The following is a 19071-nucleotide window of genomic DNA, read 5'->3' as shown; positions in this document are numbered from 1 at the left end:
CTAAATGTGTGACAATTCAGTGAGGAGCGGCACCTATGTTTACTTGTACTTAGGGGAAACTGTTGGATTTTGGTCAATTAATTTACCTATTAATGGGAAGATAATATCTTCTTTTTAATTAGGAAACCATTAGGTCTGCCTTGTTTACACGTGTTCCTTTTCCCAGCTGTCCTGTGGCTTCTTGCAGAAGTAATGTGCAAATGAGAAAAACCATTTGCTTTCCACCTGTTGACCCGCAGGTTTACTACAAGCTGACTGTTATGTTTGCTACAAGCTGGCTGTTAACATTCACGATTCACAGACATTTTCCTTTTGAATCTTCCTGACTCTGGGCAGATACATCGCCAATCAATAACTTTGTTCCAGCTCTGACTTTTGAAGACTTCTCTGTTTTTTCACAAGCCTGTGTAAAACAAAGGAGCAGTTGAATTAAGTAGGAACACACAAGAATAAAAACAGTGTCAGTAAGGTTGGAGAAATCAGTTCTCAATAAAGGCACATTGAAGATTTCCTTATTACTCCGCTTATCACCTGCAATCCAGGTATACTAAATTACAACAATAAAATAGATACAATATCTTCGCATGTCCATGTGTAATATGCCTTCCTTCTTTTACCTGTAGCTCTATGAAAGTGAAGTAAATTTAAAAAAAAAAAAAAAAAAAAAAAAAGGACAGAACATACATGTTTGTTGAGTACTGACAGCTGAGATTCTTTGGCCCATTTCCAGGTAGATAATGACCAGCTGGGATGATCGTGTCTAAGGTGAAGCCAAGGACATTTTAACACTTTAGCCAGCAAATAATTAATTGGTAAATGCGCCCATATGTTGAATATTTCTGCAGTTGTAGTATACCATCTATTTTAAAAGTAAATTCTCTGCTTGGCAAACATAGATTTTTAGAATCTGGTATACCTTTTCTGCTTCAGGTGATGGAATGCCCAACCTCCTGTAGGCGAGTTGTAGAATGATTTTTTGGTTTTAGTAACCCCAGTCAGCTATCAGTTTGCAAAAAGACAGTCAAACCCCAGAAACTCCTTTGTTAGACCTGTACTTGTGAGAGAAGGGTGTAGTTTCTGTAAACGTGTAGCGTTAAACAGAGGGTTTCCTCTTTCATCATTCTTCTCTGTGGGAAGTAGGGTGGTTTTTTTCAGGGTACCATGGAGTTTACTTTAAAATTGGCTGGTCACCCAGAATCTATGGAGTGTGATGTGCAGAATAAAGGTTGTAAGATGCACAAAGATCATCTTTTTGTGGGAGTTACTCTCAATGTATGAGATGGACAAAAAGGTGCAGTCTTAAAAGAAACTAAGAGTAAAAATGATGTATTAATGGATAGGTAGTATTTTTAAAGACAGATGATTAATGAACATATTCTCTACAGGGCTAATGTACTATCTTGACTGGAGAACAAAGCAAAGGTCTCTTCAAGATAACAGATTATTTACTTGTTTTTTTCTATTCCTTTTAGACACCAGTTTATACCATACTGTCATATTACATGATCATTAATACTTTCATGTGGTTATGTTAATAAATAATATATCAGGAATGCCGTTACTGTAAGATGGAAACACCCCACCCTAAATACCATTGATCGTCTTTCAGAAATGCACAAATCTGCTGAGTTTTGTGCTGGAGGAACTCATATAAACTAATTGTTTATCAATTTGTATATTTGTCTTTGTAGTTAGTAGGTATTACTATACAGAGTTAAAAGAATACAGGGTAGCCAAACAAAGATACGTTAGGTTATCTTCTTGGAGGAATTTATAATGCTACAATATCATCTATGGTTATTACTTACTATCTATTGCCTCTTGTTGTTATTAGCCAATAGGAGAAAGAAAATGACAATTTAAAAAATACTTACAAATAAAAAAATAGGAAGATTAAAAGAAGTTAAAAGATAAGAAAGATTCAACTAAGAAAAAGTTGAGAAATAGTGCTGAAATTTTGGAGCTAAGGTGTAATGGAATAATAATTTAATTAACCATTTTCTTCTTTAAAAGAAATAGAAATACTTTAAGACAAACGCATTTGTGCTATGTAGCAGCCAAGATTTTAGATCAGAGTCTCTGTTAAGACATTCCAGAATAGCGAAAAAGCAGATAATTATGCTAAGAAGTGATGGGCTAGGTATCTCTGGTTTTACTGTTTCTATATTAAGGAGAAAATTGTGCTGGAGAATATAACATTCTAAAACAGAGTTGCAGTTTCTCACTTGATAGTTTAAGTATACTGTTGATTTGTTTAGAATTCTGAAACCTCTATTTCTGTTGGACTTTCCTGGTTTTTTTTTTGTTGTTGAGTTTTTTTCATGTGGGTAGTGGTACTGTGAAATGCAGAAAGTAAGTGAACTCTTACATGTAGCAGGTGAATATGAAATGGTCACTTGAAATAGCTGGGCTTTTATCTAATCTGGCTAGCTCTTATTTTATGGGAAAAGGCTTCTCTTTTGACGTTACCTTTATTTTCTGCTTACTACTAATAAAAGATGTGACTGAGACATTGTGCAAATGCCCACAATTTGTATAAATTGACATAATACTTTTTTACAAGGTGAACTTTACAGTTGAAACTGATTTTTCAGCTTCATAGATCCTTTCCTGCATTCCCTTTCTTTCCAAGGAATTGTAGAAATAACTGGGGAGAGAAAGGGGAGAGAAAAATGTAATGCAAGATTTTGTTCACTTGCACTGACTTGCTTTAAATTTCAACTAAAAGGTTGTGATATACCTAACACAAATCAGAGGGCTGTGATTGTTAGATGTCAATGCGATGTCTCCCATATTCCAGTCAGATTCGATGGTTTCATTCCCTTTACAATAAACTGCTGAGTAGCATACTGCATATTCTGTCTCTTAACCTACGAGGCTAAAGAAAGAGACTATGATTGTCAAGTAATTAATATGCACAGGCTTTTAAGTTGCCTAAATATTTATGTATGTATATACAACTTGCATATGTTATACAGTATGAATTACATTGTGTGCCATATATGTGTTTATATGGCTCCACATAATATTGCATTAATGCTGTGAGTTGTACATGATTTTTTTTCTGTTTTACCAATCTAAAAGAGGAGCTCTTTGAGAGTCAGAGAAACATTTTACTGTTACACACTGTGTTTATTTGGAAGATATGCTGAATTTCCACAAGACAGTTATTTTTATGGGCTGGGTGAGAGATAGCACAGGATCAGTGAGCCTTCTATGTGCAGACACACAGAAAGATGTGTCTTCTACTTGCGTGATTAGCTCTTCCCCTGCATTTCCTGAGGACTTGAAGAAAAGTTCCTGCTGTGCTGGAGTTGGTCTGCTCTCCACTCTTGCAGACACTGCTCCTGTTTATATAGCTCTTTATAAAAGGGTCCCAGACCCTACTGTTGTCCAGGGCTCTTCATGAACTTCACAAACAGTTGGCAGGACTATGTTATTTCCTTTTAGTGGGGACAGGACACAGAAAGTGAGACGAAGGGGACAAAAGATTTGTCTGTTTTTCTCTGTCACCACAGAAAGGCCATGTCTTCCTTTTTTTCATCACTTTTCTGTTGCTAGCACCGAGGCACTACAGAAGAGAAGATATATCCGGACATTGATACTGCATTGTTTTCTTTCCAGAGTAACTGGAAATTGATAAGGAGCTCATGCTCTTCTGATCTCGCTGTGAAAGCACTATGAGTGGGATCCAAATAGCAAGCCCGCTTGATGCTTTCGAAGAGATTCCCAACAGTAGTCCTCAGTATTTCTCTTTACATACTACCCTCACAGCTGAGGGAGTGAATGAGACATCTTTGTTTCTCGCCATCATTGCGAAAGACCCCAAACTCTGACATGTGTTGACATGGGCTGATAAACTCTCCTGTGGCCACCTCTCAAAGGCATACAGGGCCACCTCTCAAAGGGATGGAAATGCCAGAAAACCCTTCCCTGGTGGGCTGTAGGAGTGCACTATGCCCCTTATGTGTGCGACCAAGATTTGATTCTTTAGTGTTAATCCACAAACTAAGCTTACACTTGACTGAGCAAAGTAAGCAAAATTAAAACGTGGCAAAATTACCTTTCCTCTTTTACCTTTTATCGTTAGTAAAATGAAATGTTACTTGTAAGCATAAAAAGTGAAAAATCTTGAGGAATATGGGGTTTTTTTAGTTGCCTCCATTTGTGTTTGGTGTTTGTAGTTTCTATGCACGCTGTGACAGGATGTTACCGAATTCGCCGAGGAAAGAAAATGTTTGTTTAGCCTTCTTGTTTGTAGAAGGACAGTCTGCTAGTTCATGGTGTTTATTATTGATTGCCTTGTTCTCCATGGTGTACACGATAGCTGTGTTAAGGCAATACTTCTCTACATCTACAGAGAAATTAGTAATATCACATTGTTTGTCACAAGAAGAGTACTGGGTTTTTTCATGTTTTCTAAATGGGCAGGCAGAATAGTAACTACCTAGAATTTTTCTGCAGGTTCATCTGTTTGGTAACAAGAAGGATCTATGTTTCAGAGACCCTTATGTAACAGATTTCTTTTCAAACCATAGAATATAGTATACTACTGTCTCTTTCTTACCTCTGTAATGATGAGGTGTCAAGTTAATTACTGCGCTCAAAGAAATGTGTAAAACATAAAATGCTTTAAAATGGTTATTCCTGCTCTTTCCTAGTATCCTAGTTTTTGAAATTCAAGACTTTAATTTGTATTAATAGAATCAAATAAATTTCCACAGATATGCTGCGTTCTGCTTTTTAGTAATTAAATCGCTTCTCAAAGCACACATCCTGTTCCTTCTCCACCCCGAGGAAGGCCTGGTCACTAGCACTTCCACATTCCCTGCTGTATTCCAGTAATTTTGACTGTTTAATTATTTTTCTTCATTCTTGGTTACATAGCTTCTGCTCCGATATTTTTCTTTTGCTGCTTCTTTTGAGATGTTTTTTTAGAAGACAAGCCACAATTCTTTCTTCATTCAGTAGAAGTGGTTGCAGCTGACTGTAAAAAGGCAAACAGAAATACTAACTATAAACAATACAGTTGTTATATATTGCTTCCATTCCCAGTTGTTTGAAATGTGAATAGCTTAGTTTGCTCTCTGGCTCCTGATACATACGTGTTGGTTAGCATCATGCTGTCTAACAGAAAAATTTTCACGATGTTCTCTATACCGGGATCAGGAAGGGCTAAAACTTAGTGCTGACAGGAAAGTGATTAGTTTTAACAAATTTTACAGTGACTGAGAGGCATTCTTGTTTAAATAGGATCTAAAGATGGTAGTTTAGGATTTGTGAAATCAAACCTAAGACAGCTATTTTTCCTCTGTTGTGTTTTTGGTTTTTTTTTTTCCTTGTTCTATTTGGATCCTTCATTTTTTTGTTTTAAAGAACACCTGGTTTTTTCCCTGCTAAAACCATTCTTCTCCATTAAAAATATTTGATGTTCTTTGACAAGCTGAAATACATTCATGCAGTCCACACTGAAGTTTTTTGTTTCTAAGCATTTGTCTACAACACTAACCTAAATAGATCTTCTGAAGTAATTATCATACAGAAAGTAATTATCTTATAGTAAGTCTTGCATCTGGATATACATGGTTTACACTAAAAAAACCCCTCTATTCCAGAATATCTTCATAAACAGTATATGCAGGCAAGCCCAACATGGAAATAATTTACTTTTTTGTGTGTGTACCTAATTTTCTGTCATATTAGATTTAGATTTAAACTCTGATGTCTTTAAAGAGATTATTTCAATTATTTCAATTATTGCTTTCAATTATGGGCAGTAGCAAGAACTGTAAAATCCAAAGATAAAATCTTTCCATTCTTTATTGGTAATTTTTTCAGTATCATCTATCTTTATATCTTAGGGCTGACAGCATCCATTTTGTGTAAGATATAGCCCTTTGTTTGCTTTGCTATTTCTTTTAATAATGGTGAAGTATGCAAGAGAGTTTAAATGTGGACTGCCTTTTCTAAGGGGGGGAAAAAAAGCTTTCAATTTGATTTTATATTCTTTTCTCAGGAATTTTTATATGCTCTCTGCAGTTCAACCCTAGGACACTTTCCAGCTGACTTTATGAAAAATGGTATATAGTATTGCGAGAGTAATTTTATATTGCACTTGTTAAATATGATATTAAAATATGTCAAGTAAATCACCCATCACTTCTCAAAAGTTTAAGCCTTAGAGAAAAGTGGGACAGCTAGTTATACGAAACCATTCTAGTTGTATTTATTTTGCTCTGCAGCAAAGGGAAGGCTTTGGAATATATATGATAGTTGACTTAGAGAATCAGGAGAAGTGAAAACTTTATGCAGTCATTCCAAATATATAGACTTAGTCACAGAAACTACAGATAATATGGATGTTTGCATAAACCAGGATTTATCCAAACCTTATTTTTCAAGTCCTTACATTAAAGCAGATTTGAATAATCTAATTCCAAGAGAAGCCATGATTATGACCATATTTGTTTAACTTGCTTTAAATTATCAAGTATTAACAGCAAAACTGAGAGCTGCTTGAGCAACATGGTTTTCCAGTTCACATAATTTTTAAGAAGGTGTTTGGGTTATCTCTAAATCTGTACATAACAAATATTTCAAAATTTAATCTGAACAAAAGATTTGTGTGTGTTTTATAATGTGTAGATTCGGAATTAAATATAGTTTACCAGGGCTTTGAACTACAGAATAAACTGAAGAACAACTGCAAAATGGTTTTCCTGAACATTGTAAATTTATCTCTGCAACTTTAAGGATGGCTTCCATGTCTGTTTCACAGCTGCTGTTAATTTAGGTAGTTGCAGGCTCCTAGCTCCCAAAAGCAGAGCACTGAACAGAGCTGAGTTGCGAGCTCCGGAGTTCTGAGAAGCCTTTAAGCCCTGGCAGTGTTGCCTGTGGCTGACCTTGGAGGCAGTGAAGTCTCCCCAGGTATGAAAGCACTACGTCTTTTGGATTTTCTGGAGCATATATAAAACCAGAGTCAGGAACTCCAGGGTCTCCAGTCTTTCCAGATACCAAGAAATGTAGATAAGGGAGCTGTATTTTAATGAACGAAGAGATGGACAAACCCACATTATTTAGATTAATGTCAACTGTTAACAGAAATTGTTTCTGGAGAAACTTCAGTATGGGTAACTATCTCACTGTGTGCAATTCCCCGCAGCATCAGCAATGACCACTGGCAGATGAAGGAATGTGGGTCATTAATATTCCCTTGTCAGAACTGGCAAGGAATTCCAATGTATCTGTGTTTGCTAGATTGCTTAAGAACATGTCTACATTCATTAAATGTTTACTAAAAGTACGTATCATAGTCTTAATATAGGAGCAATTCTTAGGGAAGATGAAAATGGAAATTTTAGAAATTTTTTTTTTTGTTATATTCACACAGCACAACAGCTGCTGTGGTGGTTTACAGTTATCTTCACTCCTTATCTGAGGTTTAAACCTCAGTGTCTGTGTCCTGGGTTTTGGCTGGGATAAAGTTAATTTTCACAAGAAACAGAGAAACTAGCCAGATGGGATATTCAGTACCATATGATGTCATGCTCAGTATATGAGGAAGGGGTAGCTGGCTAGGGAGGAGTCGCTGCTCAGGGACAGGTTCTAGGCAGTGAGCAAGTTTCATTGTGTATCATCAGTTGTGTGTAAGTGCTGCTGCTGTCGTTATGTCCCTCGCCCTTTGCTGTCCGAGTGACCTGCCCTTATCCCAACCCACGGGGTTTGCCTCTGTCCTCCCATTCTCCTCCCCATCCCGCGGGGGGGTGGGGCGGGGGGTGAGCGAGTGGCGCCTGGTGCTCAGCTGCCAGCTGGGGCTGAACCACACCAGGCTGAAATGGAGATAAAATCTTGAGGAGCAGCATCTTTCTGAGCAGTGAGTTTCTGACAACGGCTTTAGCAAATCATAAAAATCTGGAAGTATATAGGAAGATCACCATTCGCTTTTTTTTCCACCCTATCTTTCAGGACAACACCTCCCCCAAAAATTACTGATGCGTAGGATCTTTCTGTCTTAAATAGTGTCTGCTTGAAGCTATATTCAAAATAGTTGGACAAATATTTAATCCTTTTGAAGTTTTAGGAATATGCACAATTTTTTATGAATTTTTGGTGGTGCAAACTAAATTAATTTGACTACTTCCTTCTTCTAAAGGCAGCAATGTGAAGAATAAAGTTACATCTTGACTTTATATTGCTATGACAGTGGTTTAAATATAAAGTTGTGTATAAATTGCTACTGTGGCTTTCAGTGAATTATACAAGACTGTAACGTACATGTTATGAGAAAAGTAAATGCAGAATTATAATATTAGTTGATGAGTAAAGAGCTGTATAACTGAAGAGAATATATTGATAAAAGACAATTCGAACTTGAAATTACTCATACAAGGTGAATGCAAATATGTGGCAAATGATCATTTGAGTTTACAAGAAATTCTAGGGCATGACTTTAAACAGCAATTTGGACATGGTCTTGCTGTACAAAGTAATAGCAAATAACAGAATTTTACAATGCATACCACATTCTTGAGTTCCTTGCTAAAAAGAAATTTTAAGAGCCTTTTCCCAGCAAGGCTGTTGTTCAGGAAGAGAGTTCAATAGAAGTTCAAAATTTATTCTTCTGGGATACAAATTTTTCAACTAAATGTGTCTATGAAACTTAACTGGATAGAGTTTTTGTTCTAGTTTGTGCTTTAAGAAGCTAGTTTTTAAATTACTGTGTATTTTCAAGCTCTCTGTGCTTTCCACTACAGTAGCAGCATATGGATGGTAGGGAAGCTCCACTGCTGTTGGGGGTTTTTTTGGCACGTGCAAATGTGAAGGAGGAGGAAGAAACAACAAGGGAAAGTAATACTAAATTTATTTTGGCAGTGAGGGTTAATTATATACGGACATTTCCAGGAGAGTTCCACCTGGGTCATTTTTTTCCTCCAAGAATTTCACAGATGCTTTGGAAAAATCTATAAAATAACTGATGAGAACATTGACAGGTGATGTCTGTATTGCAGAGAGAAATAGGCATTTGATCTCCTCTTCTAGTGAAACAGCACACATTTTAACCACAACCAATGCAAGGCCAAACAGCTAAAAGTGAAAAATATGGTCCAGAATAGAGAGTAGTATCTTTAAATATAATGATTTTGAAAATAAACTGAAAGGGGTTTTTTTGTGAAAACGTTCTTTGTGTTAAGATGAGGCAGTAGGGTCTAACATCTTTTGATTGAAAAGCAAGGGTAGAATGAATGGGAGTAGAGGGGCAAATTAACCCTACATATATGGGCCTAGTGAGCTAATAATGCAGTGCAAATCTAGTCCTGGTTTCTCATTCTAATAAGTTTGTTAACAAACTGGAGAAAGTGCAGGGAAAAGAAAAGTATAGATTCAGAGCTGGGAAAATGCTTTATCATCTTTGGCAATAAATTTGTTTATAAAAAAAAGATTACTGAAGGCTTATTTCAGCTGAAGTATATATATTTTCTTGTAGAGAAGATAGAGATTGCAAATGAGAATTTTGCTTAACAAGTTTGAGGAGAATTTTACAATAATCTAGTGGCTAATTCTGGACAATTACATTGGAACTTCCATTCCAACTATTGGAACAGATGACTTAAATGGCAGTTTGCTACTATATATCTGAATATTCCCAGGTTAAGATTTGATGCATTTTATAAGCACTAAACAAGGTGTTAGACTCAGTACAAAAGTGACAAGGAGAATCCATTTGTCTTTTTTTAATGTAAAAGACAGAACTAGTTTTAATTCTGTGAATAATTCTACCTGAGGACAAAAAGAAAAGGAGGAGATTATGGGGTGTGGTATAAACCTTAGTGCACCCATATCCTGTGTACTAGAATACACTCTGATACACGTATCTCAAGAAGACTCAACTGAATTAGCTAAGGTGCAGAGAACGGCAGCTGAAATGGACCAGGCACATGAGAAGAGACTGAAAAAGCTGAGACTCCTCCATTTTCAAGAAGAGATGGTAGAGGCGGGTGTGGGGCTTGTGGGTGGCTGAGGTCTGCAAAATAATGGAGGTAGAGGATAAAGTGAAAGCAGAACAGATATCCACCTACCCTGTAATAATAGAGCTATGGTGTTTGAGGAAGTTAGTAGAAGATTGATTAAAAGCAGGTAAAAGATGAATTTTGCTGCAGGTTTTTGTGGAAGCAGACAGTATCTGTAGTTTCAAAGAACTTCAGAACTTCAGGTACAGAATGTCCATAAATTAGTACTAAAAGAACAAGCAGGAATGCCAGCTTTAATGTCCTTAGGAATATGAAGTGAGTAGATCACAAAAAGTGCCCATGCTAATGTGCCCAGATAGCACCTTCTCTTGACACTGCTGGAGACATGCTAGCAGGCTACACAGCCTTAGTGTGACCCGATAAGGAATTTGCTATGGCTTTGCATTCAGAAATACATATATTTTCAACAAGCATTGTTTATCACTGTTTATTTACCACTTTAGCTTTTCCAGAAAAGCTGATTTTGAGATTCTTGCATCACACTGTTGATATAATTCAAACCTGGAAAGTAAAATGAAAAGCAATGTCAAGCATTTAAGCAAATTTATTTTATAATTTTTTAAAATTATAATATTACTGTTACAGATGGTAGAGCTCACATCTGCCAGCTGTGTGGCAATGTGTGTATATGTTGCGGTGGGGCAGGAGACACGAGGATTAGAGTTACTTTACAGGGTGCCTTCTGATACTTTATAGTTCACAAGTGAAGTACATTAGTGGAAAATCCTAGTCACTTTTTTTTTTTTTTTAATAATCCTTTGTCTTCAGACATACTGTTCATATGAAGAAGCGTAGCATGTCCACTGACCTTTTTCAATATCTGTGGTCTGATGAAAGTGACTTAAAGGTTATAGTATCTGAATATGTATGCATTATAAAAAAAAAAATAGAGGTAAATTGCAACTCGGAAAGATCCTACAACATCTTAGGAAGATTACATTCCGTCTACTCCTAAGTCCAGCTTTTCAGATCAATTGGATAAGGATTTCCTTAAAAATATGAAAGGTTTATAGTTCCTCTTTAAATTAAATGTCTCATAAGGAATTAATTTAGATTCCCTTAAAATAATTTGGCAATGCACTAATTAAAGATCAATTTGTTATTAAAGACATTTATTAAAATATTAAGTACTGTATGAAATGAAAAGGTAATTATACTATACCTTTTACAAACCTCAATAAATGCTTTTAGTCAATGGTTACTTAATTAACATACACTAGCTTCTTGAAACAACTGCCTTTTTATGATCGACTTTGGTGATAAATGTTTATCATTTGGCTGTTGACTCTTTATATTGCATTGCGACATTTATGAAGTAAGATTTTTATCAGTTTCCCATATCACGAACTGCAGCAATGTATACTATTTCATAAAATCACAGAAAGGTTTGGGTTGGAAGGGACCTCAAAGCCCATCTAGTTCCAACCCCCCTGCCATGGGCAGGGTCACCCTCCACTAGACCAGGTTGCCCAAAGCCCCATCCAACCTGGCCTTGAACACTTCCAGGGAGGGGGCATCCACAGCTTCTCTGGGCAACCTGTTCCAGTGCCTCACCACCCTCACAGTAAAGAATTTCTTCTTTATATCTAATCTAAGTCTACTCTCTTTTAGTTTAAAGCCATTATTATTATACACATATTTTATTAATGGAGATCTAAAATCTCAAATTCCATTGTTGCAATCTTGTAAAAGTTGGTCATATCATGAACGCATGCCTGCTTGCTTCTAATGTCTGAAGTTTTGTTGACCCTTGTAAGTTATAAGAAATTATTTTAGAATTTTTATTTCTACTTATTCCCCCTTTGTTAGCTGAACATGATTCTCTTAGATTGATGATTTGCATTCTACTTAGCAGCTCAGTGTTGGTTTTTACTCATGAATTATAGAATTCTAAAAATAGTACAGTGAAATGGAGTGCTTTGGAGATTCATAAGTATAATGGTGTGGATAACATGAAAATGTTAAAAATAGCTTTTAGATCTACATGAAAAATGTGTGGGATTTTTCCATGGCAGAAAGTCTTTAGAAAAATTTTCTCACTATTTGACTATAGCCCAGTACCTACACAGAACAGGAACTCATTTGGTGTCTTAAGAAAAGCAGCTGAGTATCTGTGACAATTCATGATTGATCTCAATTTAGATAACTGATAGGTTATGTATAGACAATTGAATGACAACTAAAGTCTGCATAAACCTGCTCCTTGAATGGAATTTTTTGTGTATCAAGTGTAGGATGGAAAAAAAAATAATAAAAAAAGAAGCATTTCTTCTTGTAGCTATATAACTTACATGTATTACTAATAAATGCATTTCCAGTGCTATTTCAATTTTCTGCTTGTTTTTTTCTTCTGAATAAATGTGAATATGTGAATGGAGGCTAGAGAGGGTTTTTACTAAACTTGGCCATTAATTTGTTTATCTGATTTTGAAATACAGAAGTTGGAATATGTCGATAAAATTTGTAGGTTTTATTTATATGAAAATGTTGGATCTTCCTAGCCAAATTGCTTCCATATCCCCAACTGCAGCAAGATGCCTTGATCTGTTTACCTTTTCAATAGCCAGTAGAATCCACCTTTTGTGTGGAATGCACCAAACCTTCTTTTCCCTTCAGATGTATAGACCAGTAATTCTGTGTGGGTTCCTCTCTAATATCTGCACTTGTTTGAGAGTTTATAGGTGCCTTTTTAAATAAATGTTCCTTCCTGCTGTTCAGCAGATCTGCCAAATCTTTAGCATCTGATGGGTTTTTGTGGGGGTTTTGTGGGGTTTTTTTTCTTTTTTTTCTTTTTTTTCCCCCTTATCTATGAGTGTGTGGCTCAGTGTCTTATTCTTTCCTGAAAAATACTCTAACATTGGGGGAAAGTTGCACTACTCTTGGAGCCTGAAGATCAAGAGTTTGGATCTCTTTCATCTTAATAGATCTGTCATGTCTTTCCATTCTACAAATAAAGCATTTTGAAGGATCAGTGAGAATAAAAAAAAAGGTCTCAACTATAAGAGGACCACATCTAAACCTCTCAGGTTTTAGATTTTGTGTCAAATCTGTGGCCCTCACGGTCTTCCTCATGTTAACAAGACAATGTTTATAATTACATATTACTATTTTCTTATGAGGTGTATTACTTATTATTACTTGTTAGGTGTATTTCTTATTAGGTGTATTACTAGGTGTATTAGGTGTATTTACTTCTTCGGTGATGAACAGAATGTAAAACTGCAGCTGCAAATCATCAGAACTGTTATGTTTGTGGTATACGTATTTTAAAACAGGAAGAACTGCTATCTCTTGTGCATAGATCGACTTAAAAAATGACTGTAGGCAAGAGAAGGGTCTACACTGAGACTGTCAGATTCAAAGGAAGATGGTTTCTTGTATTAATTGTTTTTACAAGTGTCACCCCAGTACCCTATCCAAAGCTAACTTTTAAGATTAATAAGCCTTATTTGTAGTTCTTTACCTTAACCAGTATATTCAGACATTACAGGTAAATTTTAATAGCTTTCAGATTTTGGATTGAGGAAAAAGAAGTTATTAGGTAGGCAAGCACTCCTTGCCTTCTATTTGGGAGAATGCTGCTAGGAAAATGCAGGACAGGTAATGCAGAGTTTCAGGGAAAGCTGGTGTCTTTGACTGTACAGTGGTAATATAGGCACTGAGATCCCAATAGTATCCAAAAAACTGATCATTTTAGAAGGCTACCCCAATTTTTTTTTTCAAGAACTGATTCAGAAAAATAAAAAGGTAGTACTTCATACCATATGCTGAGTCATTTATACTCAAATGCTTTGCGTTTGAAGTTTTATAAAAGATCTTAAAAGATCTGTGAAAGTATTTCAGTGATGTTAATTTCTGATTACAACACTGCTGTTTTATTGAAGATATATACATTACGCTATTATTTTTATTCTGGAGGGGAAGTTATGTTCTTTTAATATATTTCGTCTCTCTTTAGAATGCACAGATGGTCCAGAAAACACAATTAACGTAGTAATGATATAAAGGTGAATAAAAAAAGGAATCACAAATACCATTTAACTGTAAATAGTATTTTAGGATAATTTAAATCTCACCACTGTAGTATTTATCTCTAAATGCTCCTAATATAAAAGTTTTTAATAGAGTGTGCAAGATTTCTCTGATAATGAATGTGTTTTCCTTTTACTGCCAAAATACCCTAAGTTACACAAAGACAGCAGAGTTTATGGTCTAAAAAATAGCATTGATGCTCCGGTCTTCTTTTTTTGTCACAATCTGAATACTCAGCTCCAAGTTCTGCCTGTCCTATAGGGCGATGGATGTACTGTCCCTACTGCACCTGTACCACTGGGTGGTTATAGCCCTCACAGCCTGTGGCCCGGTTTCCTTCAGGCCAAGCTGGGGTACGTTCTGACTGGAGATGGAAGCCAGCAGGGGATGTCTTCTGCTTTGAGAAGGTGTGCTTTTTTGCTCTGAGGAAGCGTTCTTCTGCTGGCCTGGGTGGAATGCAGAAGGATTGCTGTGCACCTGCACAGCCCAGCAACAGGCCGTGCCTGAACTTCACCACCCCCTGCTTACTCTGTGCTCTTTGCTACCAGAGACTGACCCCGCTTTTCTGCTGTGCCATGAGTCTCCTGTGGGCTTCACCCAGCTCGCTCAGCAGTTCGGGTTTCCTGTATCATTCTTTTACCCTTTCTACTTCTTCCTATGCATCCCTCTCCCCTTCAGCTGTCTTTATTCTTTCCCTTCCTAGCTTCTCCACTCCATTCTTAACGTTGAAAGTAAGCACCAGTTTTCATAAATGTCCGTGCAATCTGGTACAGAAATGTTGTCAATTATGCATCACAAAGTAGAAACAAAGCAGGAGCAGCCATGTGGAAATAATAGACTGAAAAATTCATCAAAGAAATTTCATCTAAGTTGCAGAAACTCATTAGAGGTCAGCAAGGTAGCATTACAACATAAAGATTAAGCAGTAGCAGCTTTGCTTTCTTCATATTCAAGTGGACATGCTTTCTCACTTTATTTCTGATTTTGGATATTTAAAATTGCTTTTACTTGACCAGACTGTTTCCAAAAATGACAAAGATCCTTTCAGTGGTATCTTTGTTGTATGATCAGACAAGCAGTCACACAGACAAGACTTATTTTCTGCTGATCTTTCAGTACTTTCAATGAAGAAAGGGTACATTCTCATTAATGACATAAAAAGAAGCCAAACTCTGATTTTTTTATGTCGAGACTACAGACCTTTTCAAAGGGGACTATAATTGTGCACAAGTGCTCTATTTTTTTTTGTTCTGTTAAAAAAAAAAAAAAAGTTTTACCTCTGCAAAGAGTTTTAAGAATCATTGTTTTGCTAAAATTTAACATACATTCCCAACTTACTGGACTGTGGGATCTGTAGAATTCCTAGTTCTGGCAAAGTTACTTTTTCCTTTTCTGCATACTTTTTTTTTAAATGCAACCTTTATATTTTATTGATTCTGGTTTATTTTTTCTGAGACTGAAGTAACACAGTCTTCACCCTTTAAGTACCTGTAAGAAGAATGTAGTTCTCAGGGTCCTATCCTAAAAATAGAAAGTTTGGATAAACATAATTGATTGTAGGCTTGCTGTTGTTCATTATCTTAATTAGTCTAAGTAATTAAATCATTAATTGATTGGCACTGATCCCTTGCTAACAAACAGTAAAGCTTAGTGCTTTCGTGCTTGATCCCCTAAGACCTGCCATTTCGGTTCTTCATGCAACTCTTCATTTGTGGTATTTGTGCTGTCAAGAGGCATGAAGTCAGTGCACAGCACTATACCTCTCCAACATGACCATCACTGGGAGAGGGTTAACCTAGCCCCTTCGTTGCACTTTTAGACAAACTGCTCCTTGATGTGTGTTGCTTCAGTGAAAAATTAAAGATAACACCAAGCTGACTGTAGCTAATTAATTCTGGACAATGAACCATGTAACAGAGTTCGTTGTAGAGACCTGACTGGGTTTTTTGGCAATTAATTTTCACAATCAGGGTGGTGAAGCACTGGCACTGGTTGCCCAGAGGAGCTGTGGATGCCCCCTCCCTGGAAGTGTTCAAGGCCAGGTTGGATGGGGCTTTGGGCAACCTGGTCTAGTGGAGGGTGTCCCGGCCCATGGCAGGGGGGTTGGAACTAAGCGATCCAACCCAAACCATTCTATGAGTCTGTGCTTGTTTGTGGTTTTGTATAGGCATTCTTTTATGGATGTGTATTTCAATAAAAGTGTTTTGGGTATACAGTGATTAATATCTTGCTTTAGTGGTACCAGCTTAGATGTTCACCTGTCCATATTCAGGATTGTGATGTTGCGTCTGCATGCCAAATTCAGTGACTGAAAAATTGTTTCTAGTAATTTTGATAAGCTAGTACTGTATCAGCTAGTACTGATCAAACTACTGATCAGTTCATACTGGTCAGCTAGAACTGAATCAAAATAGTGATCTTTTGAAACCTCCATCATTGCCAGTGTCTGATTTCTCAAGCTTATATGACAGAGTTGGCCATTTTATTCCAAGCAAGACATCTAGGATATTAGGAAAAATTAGTCACAAGGGTTATCAATCACTGGAACAGGCTGCCCAGGGAACTGGTTGAGTCACGATCCCTGGAGGTACTTGAAAGGCGTATAGATGTGGTGTTTAGGGACATGGTTTAGGGGTTGGACTTGGCAGTGTTAGGTTAATGGTTGGACTTGATGATCTTAAAGGGCTTTTCCAACCTAAATGATTCTATGATTCTATCCTGGAAACTTCTTGTAGGTAAAGCAGTTTATAAGTTTGGAAACTTCCTGCTTAAATTCTAACAACTGATCCATTAGTCTATGTGTGAATATTCACAATAACTTTTTTTTACATTGCCTGAGGGATTTGTTTGGATATACTTAAGATTGACACTTATCCTTGGGTTCATTAGGGAAGTAAAATGAAAATAGAGAAATCCTTACATTTGTTTCCTTAGATAAAATATTTTATCAAAACTGTGCAGAAGGTGCTGTTCCAAAGGACCTGGGCAGGATAGAGAAACAGGTTGACAGGAACCTCATGAAGTTCAAGAAGTGGCAAGCCCTGCACCTGGGGTGGAACAACCCCTTGCCTGCTGGGGCCTGACCAGCTGAAAAACAGCCTCACAGAAAAGTTCCTGGGGGTCCTGGTGGACAAAAAGCTGACCATAAACCAGCAATATGTCCTTGCGGAAAAGGTAGCCAACAGCTTCCTGGGCTGAGGTGATCCCTCCCCTCTACTCAGCACCAGTGAGATGCATCTGGAGTGCTGGGTCCCGTGCTGGGCTCCTCAGTAGAAGAGAGACATGGACATCCTGGAGTGAGTCCAGTAAAGGGCCACAAAGGCAGTGACAGGATCAAAACATTGCTCATTCAAAGAGAAGCTGAGAGCTGGGACTGCTCAGCCCGATGAGAGAAAGCTTAGTTAGATCTTATCCATGTATACATAAATACCTGATGGTAGAGAGTGAAGATGTGGGAGCCAGGCTCTTCTCAGTGGTGCCGAGAGGCAGCACAAGAAGCAGTGGCCACAAAATGAAACACATGAAGCTCTGTTTAAACATAAGAATTTTATTATTATTACTATTATTACAAGAGTGACTGAGCACTGGAGCAGGTTGTCAGGAGTATTTGTGGACTCTCCATTCTTGGAGATATTTAAAACTGACCAAAGTATGACTCCGGGCAACCTTCTGTAGCTGACCCAGGTCTGGGCCAGGGTTGGACTAGACAGTCTCCAGATGTGACTGCCAGCTTTAGTGAATCTGTGGTTCTGTGAAAATCCATATCCAAATTTCAATGTGCCTTTTATACTTTTAACATTGTATTTCAGCTGTTGCCATGAAACTGTGGAAGTAAAATATTATTAAGCCTACTAGTTTTATGGAAATAGGTATAAGAATGGAGATCTTATAGTATTAAAAAAATACTATTAACACAGCAAGGAATGAGAGAAAAATCGGGAGTTTAATAGTAGTTTAGATTTCTTTTGCATAAAAAATTAATTTCACAATATTCACAATGGAAAGCAAACCCAAAACTTGAAACTGTTAGGACAACTATATGCAACCCTGATAGAAAAACAAGAAGGAGATATAGGTGACATACAAATCTACAGAGCCTACCCTTTCAATTTCTACATGTTCCACTTTTATGCCCCTTACAATAAAGCAAAGAACTGTATGACTTGAGGTCTCTGTCTTGCATGTGTCACTGTCACTTCAAGTGCTGTTCCACATCTGAAAGTCTGTGACCGAGAAACCAGCTATTTATTTTGGCTGAAGGAATGATCTCTTTTTCATAAATATACCTTCAGTTATCTATCTAATAAATATCTTTAAGTGTGTGGGTGAAATCCTGCACATATGAAATCAGTTGCAAAAATCCTATCCAAATTACAGAGTCCAGGACTTAGATCTCCCTCTATATTTACACCGTGCGAAACACTCCATCAGGGTTCCAAATGCAATAAGTAAATCATTGATACACACTCATTTGGTAAATAGTAAAGTAAAAGCTGTAAAAGCTAACTAGATGTCAGTTAAAAAATAAAAGATTTGTGTATACTCAGTACATCTCAGTACTAAGTTTTGACCAGGCCATTAGAACTCCATTTAATCAAAATCCCTACCATTTGAACAGTGCCTTTACGGTTTTATTTTCTCAACTATCTGTGTTGAAAACCTTTGGATTAAATGAGTTGGTATCATTTACTACTTTATTAAGTAAAATATACCATTAGTTCAATGAATAGAAATTGTGTAATGCACAAAATACCTTTTTTGTTCTAATAGTGTAATAAAAATGTGTGTTTTGTTCTAAATGAGTATATAATTTCCTAGTGAATGACAAAACAAACTTCTCATTTCAAAACAGCTTAATTTTCAATTCTGAACTGTTTTCATTAATACTTTCTGCATTATTTTTTTACTGCCATGATTTTTTTAATTAAGTTCAGGACAAGAGAAAGGGCAATAATATTTAAAGATGGGTAACAAAATCTAATTATTTTAGGTGTTCACCATTCTGTGGTAA

General features: G+C 36.7%; 1 protein-coding gene across 34 annotated transcripts in view; it reads left to right on the top strand.

The window, feature by feature from the left end:
• PTPRD (protein tyrosine phosphatase receptor type D) overlaps nt 1-19071 on the top strand; it is a 1257748-nt gene that overhangs the window by 971419 nt on the left and 267258 nt on the right. The window lies entirely within an intron of this gene.

The sequence above is a fragment of the Grus americana genome, chromosome Z, assembly GCF_028858705.1.
Source record: "Grus americana isolate bGruAme1 chromosome Z, bGruAme1.mat, whole genome shotgun sequence".
Classification (NCBI taxonomy): domain Eukaryota; kingdom Metazoa; phylum Chordata; class Aves; order Gruiformes; family Gruidae; genus Grus; species Grus americana.
This window is presented reverse-complemented; position numbering and strand designations above follow the sequence as displayed.